Source organism: Notolepis coatsorum, assembly GCF_963971535.1.
Source record: "Notolepis coatsorum genome assembly, chromosome: 3".
Taxonomy (NCBI): Eukaryota; Metazoa; Chordata; class Actinopteri; order Aulopiformes; family Paralepididae; genus Notolepis; species Notolepis coatsorum.
The window spans coordinates 181,094,054-181,101,847 of record NC_140167.1 but is presented as its reverse complement, the minus strand read 5'-3'; positions in this window follow the sequence as shown (position 1 = coordinate 181,101,847).

Below are 7,794 nucleotides of genomic sequence, written 5' to 3'. Positions count from 1 at the left end.
CACCTTTACAAAGTGGAGTGACTGAAAAGACTGTTTACGAGAGTGTTGCCGCAGGTTTACTGTAGATAGCCTAGGTCCCTTACACATGTTGTCAAGACTGCTAAACTCGCAGAAGGTAAAGTGTAAGAAGAAAGAGGATTTTCCTCCAAGTTGGTTGACAGGTCAATCAGTCTGCCAATATTAGTCCCTTGGGGAGATGGCATGTGAATTGACAAATAGCGCAGAATAGCTAAATATCAACCCCCCCCTAAAATCCCCCCAGTCAAAGTTAAGAAGGACAAGACAAAAAACAAGACAGACAAGACATTCCCTCCACCCCCTCCCATGAGACCGCCGGACCCCCCCGATCAAGCACCCCAACCCCGCTCAGCCGCACACGGCGGTCCTTACCTTCTCAGCTGCTGTGAACCACAGGTCAATGCCAGCCTGTCCTACCCCAATCACCCGCGCTGTGGATATCTCAAGATAAATCACATCCAACAATGTTAGGGACCAGTTAATCACTGTGAGCTTCTCAGGCTCCTTCCATCTCATTGCTATTAGCTTCTTCGCTGCTGTGACGCCCGCTAGGACAACCCTTTTCAGTTGTACGGACGCGGGTAGTGTCGTTATATCGTTCAGGAGTAGCGTAACAGCTGTGAATGGGATAGTTAAGCCACACAGATCTGAAAGTTTGTCCGTTATTGACCTCCAGAAACGGGCCACTGGTGGGCAATCCCAATACATATGCATATAAGTGCCAGTGGCCTTTTGAGAGCACAAAGTGCACAGAGAGTCGGCTATCAGTCCCATAGCAAATAACTTCCTAGGTGTAAGATAGGTCCTATGAATACAATTAAAATGAATCTGCTGGTGATTGGGGTTGCGGGAAGACAATGCCACATTTGCCCAAACATCATCCCAATCAAACTCGGGGTCCAACTCCGGGATATCCACACACCAGATTGTATCCAATGATACATTTTTATACGTGGATTGAATTAATAGCGTATAAAAGTCTGAGACAAACCCTCTGGAGGTCGTCCTGTCCACTATGAGCCTGAGAAAGGGGTGTGGTTGCAGAGCCTGAGCCCACGGCACGCCATGCGCCCTCAGCGCTGACCTTAGTTGAAGGTAAAGAAAGAAGGACTCGCCGGGAAGATCATAAAATTCTCTTAAGTCCTGAAACGCACGGAGGCCGTTCTTATCATAAATATCCTCCAGAGTATGAACTCCCCTCCTTTGCCATTGAGGAATATTAACCGGCTTGTGCCCAATAAGTAATTGCTGGTTATTAAAAATTGGAGAGTCCAGGTGCCATGGGCATTTAACCCCACACGACTTCTGTACATTACGCCACGTCTGGATCACGTGAGTTATGATCGGTCCATACCTCAGTCGGCATTTCGAAATAGGGACAGTGGAGTACACCACATCCTGCAATCTTAGCGGTGAGACCGCCGCCGCTTCTAAGGAGCGCCAAGATACAGCATCTACAGGGTCTAGCCAGCACATCAGAGGTCTCAGTGAAAAGGACCAGAAATAAAGCTTAAAATCAGGGATTGCGAGGCCCCCATCTTGTTTCCTACGTTGAGTAGTAGCTCTTTTGATTCTCGGGCGTTTGTTATTCCAGATAAACTTAGATACCATCGATTGTACCTTGCGCCAGTGGTCTATTGGAGGGGGCAGGGGGAGCATTGAGCTAACAAAATGTATCCTAGGCAGGACGTTCATTTTGATTATGGAAGCCCGGGCTTGTAAAGAGTTAGGAAGGGACGACCACCTGTCTAGATCCTGGCGTATTTTATCATAAGTACCCGTGAAGTTGTGCTTAGTAGTTTGATTCAGCGTGGGGAATATCTCTATGCCCAAGTATTTAAAATGTTCTACTATGGGGATATCAGCTGGTAGTCGTACCGTCTTGGCCAGCTCATTAAGAGGTAGGCAGGCTGATTTGTTCCAGTTAATCTTAAAGCCTGACATTTTACCAAAGTCGTCGATTATTCCCAATAATTTTGCGGCCGACCGGGAGGGGTCGTCCATGAAAATCAGCAGGTCATCCGCATAGAGAGCAATTTTGTGTGGAGTATTATTGACCATTATGGGGACGATGTCCTCCGATTGCCTAATAAATTGGGCCAATGGTTCGAGGGAAAGCGCGAACAGTCCTGGGCTCAGAGGACAACCCTGTCTAGAAGATCTGGAGACTGGAAAAAGTGTGGAACAGTTTTTGCCTGTCAGTATCATCGCAGACGGCGAGGCATACAGGACTTTAATCATATGAATAAAACTCTTTCCAAGACCCATAATCTCAAGTACCTTCCACAGGTATGACCACTCAAGTCTGTCAAACGCCTTCATGGCATCCAAAGACAGAACTGTGGACGGAGCTGTATTGTCTTTACTGTTATCGATTACATGCAACAGCCTCCTAAGATTATCTGCAGCCAGGCGCCCCGGGATAAAACCAGTTTGATCGCAGTGTACCAATACAGTCATAAATCTCTGCAGGCGACGGGCCAGCACCTTGGCAAACACTTTTAAATCGGCCCCGAGAAGACTCAAGGGTCTATAGCTACCACAATCATTGGGATCTGTGTCCTTCTTGAGAAGTAAAGAAATCAACGCCATATTGACATCTCTTGAGAACTCCCCTTGTTCGATAGCGTAATTGATCATATCGAGCATCAATGGACCCAGTTGGTCCCAGAAAGCTAAATACACCTCGGGTGGAATACCATCCCAGCCTGGTGCCTTACCCCTCTGCATTTCAGCAATCGTCTCCCTCAATTCCATAAGAGTGATCGGTTTCCCCAGTTCCTTGGCCTCTTCCTCAGAAATGTGGGGTATCTCAAGCCCGCCAATGAACGATTCAAATTTAGAGTCATCGAGATTAACCTCTGAGCTATATAACTGTGAGTAAAACTCTTTAAAAGTGTCATTGATCTTTTTCGAATCTGTAGTGACTGCACCCTGGCTCGTCTTGATCGAGGGGATATCCGAGAAATGATCATTCGAGCGTATTTTCATTGCCAATAGATGGCTAGGCCTGGAGCCGTAAAAGTAGTAATTTTGTCTTGTCCTATGTATCAAGAACTCAGACTGTTGTTTAAGTATGGAGTTTCTTTCTTTCTTGACTATCTTACGTTGTGTGTTTAGTCGTTCACTATAGTTAGTTTGCAAGGATGCGTATAGGTCCGCATATAATGTTTCCAGTCCTTCTAGCTTTTTTGACAGGGATTTTCACAAATTGGAGGCGAAAAGTGTGACATGACCCCTGATAAATCCTTTCAATGCGTTCCACAGGACCCTAGGGTCTTCGACTGTGCCAACGTTGATCTGCAAGAATTCAGCTAGTTTACTCCTGAACTCAGAACAGAAATCATCGTTCTTTAGCAAGGTTGAATTCAAACGCCATCTGGGAGCTCTCGCGGAGAGCCTGCCAAAGGTTGCCGTAAGGAAAATCCCCTTGTGGTCTGAGAGAGCCAAGGGAACCAATGAGACATCGAAACTATCAAACGTATTAGGGGACGCGAATGCATAGTCTATTCGAGAGAAGGTTTTGTGTCTGGCTAACAATTGAGAGTAATCCTTGAGGGTGGGATTGGATAAGCGCCATAGGTCTGCGAGCCCCGTGTCCTGGGCCCACATCCTGAGGGCCTTAGAGGACCGTTTTTGGTCGCTCGTTTCAGAGGACCCGGACCTATCCATCTCAGCATCCCAGCACGCATTAAAATCGCCACCCACAATGAGAGCGTATCCAGTAAGTTCCAACATATTCTTCGTGATTGTATTATAGAACGCTGAATCAAATGTGTTAGGAGCATACAATGCTATTATTGCCATCTTCCTATGAGAGAACTCAACTTTTGCTATAGTAATCCTTCCCTCCGTGTCCGACCACACGTCCAGGACTTTGATATCAAGGTTACGTCTTGTAACTATGACGACTCCTTTCGTCTTATCATCGGCTGAGGATGAGGAGATAACGTGATATTGTCGATTTGCCAGCCTTGACACATCACCTACCAATAAATGCGTCTCACTAAGGAGAGCAATGTCAATATTTCTTCTCTTCAATAACCAAAGGATACTGGCACGCTTGTGAGGGGCGTTAAGACCCCCTGCGTTCCAAATTAAAATATTCAATTTAGCCATGGTCGAATATGTCTAAATGCGTAGAGAACATACCAGTGTAGCCAGGCTGAGGCTCGAGGCGCTGATCCAGGCGGGCCCAGACGGTCAATCTCAGGAGTTCAGAGGAGGAACAATCACACACATATAAGACAACAATACATAAAACACAGAACAATACCACCCCAGTTACAACCCCCCCTCCTTCTACTCTAAACCCTAACCCACCCGTCCTATTATTAACCCTCCTATACCCACTCTCCAATCCCCTCCCTATGCCCCATCCACTAAGGATGGTCATCTTCCTCTCATTACCCACTGGAGTCATGGATCCAATAAGACGTTCTCCACTCCGACCCCCCTCTAGATAAACCCCTAATTAAACCCCCACTAGTCCAATAAACACAAATAAAAATAAAAATTCAATTCAATAAAGATATCGGTCGAAAACCACCGTGAGCCTTGGCCCTAACATGAGGCAACTATAATGGAAGAAATAGCCATTGTTATATAATAACTCAACATCAACCCTGTAACCATCCACTTCGGAGTCTGTGTATCAATGTCGCAACGTTATAGCATAAATGGATAAAGGAAAATTCAAAACAAAATCAAAGCATATCAGCAGTTAGTCTAAGGTAGGATCGGATCACAGTTAAATTGTTCATTCAGATGCCATTAAAACAGCGACAATAAGAAGAAAAGGAAAAAGAGGGTTATGGCTAAAGTGCAAGCAAAGCTAAACCTGACCCAGCCTGTTATCACATATTTTATATGTATATTCGGTCGAGAGCCAACGTGAGCCTTGTCCCTAACATGACAACTATAATGGAAAAAATAGCCATTATTATATAATTACTCAACATCAACCCTGTAACCATCTCCCTCCGAGTCTGCATATTAATGTCGCAACGTTATAGCATAAATGGATAAAGGAAAATTCAAAACAAAATTAAAGCATATCAGCAGTTAGTCTAAGGTAGGATCGGATCACAGTTAAATTGCGCATACAGATGCCATTAAAACAGCGACAATAAGAAGAAAAGGAAAAGAGGGTTATGGCCAGAGTGCAAGCAAAGCTATACCCGACCCAACCTGTCATCATATATTGTATATGTATATTCAATCGACCTTCTACTACTGGAGCCCAAAGCTCAAAGCATCCTGGATATACAAATAAAAGCATACCAGAAGTTAGTTAAGGACCCGATCACCATTAAATTGTGCAAACCTATGTCACTTCAACAGCAACAACAACCATAATACATAAACATTATCGGGTCTCGAATGTATCGACACGGGTGATAGACACAGCCCGCTAGCCAGCCCGAGGCCAGCGCGTAAGCTAGTGGTGAATCCGGCTAGCACGCTAGAGTCTGTTATGTACAATGTTCAGATAGCTCGTTAGCCTCCAAAGAGCTCGGATGGGCAGCGGATAGTTAGCCTGTCTGGGACTGACATCAAGCATTTGTGAATAGTCCGCAAATAAATATATCAATGTATTTAGGTCCACAACGCCAAGCCACTCACCCGACAGCGTTATCAAGCCACCGTCTCGGCCAACCCCCCTAGGTACTCCTCCGCTTTGGCCAACGACCAAAATGAGCGACGGTCATCACCTTTACATAGCACAGACAATCTTGCGGGGGCGAATTGCGTAGGCCTCAAGCCCAGTTTCCATAGCCTGGCCATGACCACTTTGTATTCGCCCCTCTGTGCCTGAACCTCCGGTGTGAAGTCTTCGAAAATGGCCACTTTGTGATTGTCGAGACCCAGATCCCCCCTTCTGGCCCGGGCCGACCGCATGATGAGTTCTCTCTGTTGTAGCCTGTTTAGCTTGACAATGATGGGCCTCGGCTCCTTGCCCACACCAGGACTGGTCTTGCCCGCTCTGTAGGCCGACTCACACACGGGCGGATCGGGAAGGACCTCCTTCCCCAGTATCCTCTGCAGCAGCTCCGGCATGTTCTCCGAGAGACGTCCTCCCTCACTGCCCTCCGGTACACCAACAATCCTGATGTTGTATCGTCTCTCCCTGGACTGCAATTCCACAATTACCGACTGTAGTTTGGCGACGTCAGCCTGTGCAGCCAGCAGGGAGCTCTCAAGACCCGCCACCCTCTCGCCTTGTTGATAGGCCTCAGCCATTAGCGAGGCTACTTCGTTAGCGTTAGCTGTGGTAGCAGCGTGCAGTGACTCCATCTTTTCTCTCAACGGGCCCACCGCCAGCCCGATCTCCTCCGACATTGCCCGACGAAAGGTATCAAAAAGTTCCACCTGCGCTTTCATTTGTGCATCGGCGAAGCGTACCTCAAAGTCCGCATGGAGTTTGGTCACGACCGAGAGAATTTCACTTATCTCAGGCGAAAGCGAGGACGGGCCCGGTGCCATTTTGTCGGCTGAAGCGTTGTTAGCTCTGGTTCCCGGCTTCGACATCACGAAAAGTCGAAAAAAGGTTGATGAAAGTAGTAGATGTTCGACCACTCAACAAAAAGATCAATACGAAATAAAAATAAAATAAAGACTATAAAGACGGCTGTAACTGAGGGGTTACAAAACCCTGACTGTATTAAAGATTGTGATATATTAAACCACTACTAGTTATGTACTTTAATTACTGGCCAAACAGTACATCAAAAATGGATGGTGAACACCCACACAAGAACATGGCATTGACACAGAAATTCTATTGGAGGGTTATTTATTATTATTAGGCAACGTTAGGTTACAGATTGAGAATTAGGGTCGCGCTTATATGGCGAAGAATATACGTAAAGTCAGTCAAGAGCATAAGTCAATGAGAATAGTAGGAATACTATGATGAGTCTAAGCTGACGCCACCTGTTGTATAGCAATTATATAGGGCAACACCGGTACCAACTGGAGACACTGGGTTCCCTCCGGGGTGTAAAGCCGGGAGGGGTAGAGGAATGTTCGGGTACCCAGTCTGAGTCAACGAGGAATAAAGAGGCTCCAAGTACAGGAGCCGGTGCTTGTACTCCCTTGATCAGCAGACAAAAGCAATAGTTGTAATCCAATATGCTCGACAGCATTGACGACAACCAGCCAGCCCCTTCCACGGGGCGGGCCCGAATGGTAATCCTCACAAGGTTAAATCCCAAACGACAGTGGAATCAACGGTGCTCTTCTCCGGTGGTCACGGTCCCAAAGCAATATAATCCAACCAGAAATGGTTCTGCAATCGCCGGTGCCAATTCTCCTGTGTACATGTCCAACGGTTCTCGCCTAGGACTCCTCGGGTGTGGGCACGTATTTAGGCCACACAGCCTGGATAAGTGCACTAGCTAAAGACACGACGAACCGATGGGTAATGCTACATACGGAAGAACTGTGGCCGCACGATATACAATAAATGATCGACTATTACTTCACATTAGATTAAGTCGAACTCAACGTTACTGCGTTAAACTCTGACACTTTAACATTCTATTCGCACGCGGTTCTCAATGCTCTATTTAGATGCAAGGTTGCTCACTTCACTGCACGTTGACTCGTGGTGAAGGTATTACTAGTAATGAACGAATTTAATTGCTGCTGTTTACACCTGCGCCGTATTTATACCTAAGTGAATATCTAGTCCCAACCTCAGTTCTTGTCTCGTATTTCTACGCAGACTCTGGGCATGTACTGACATGCCCGGAGTTGCCTTTGAACTTGCCG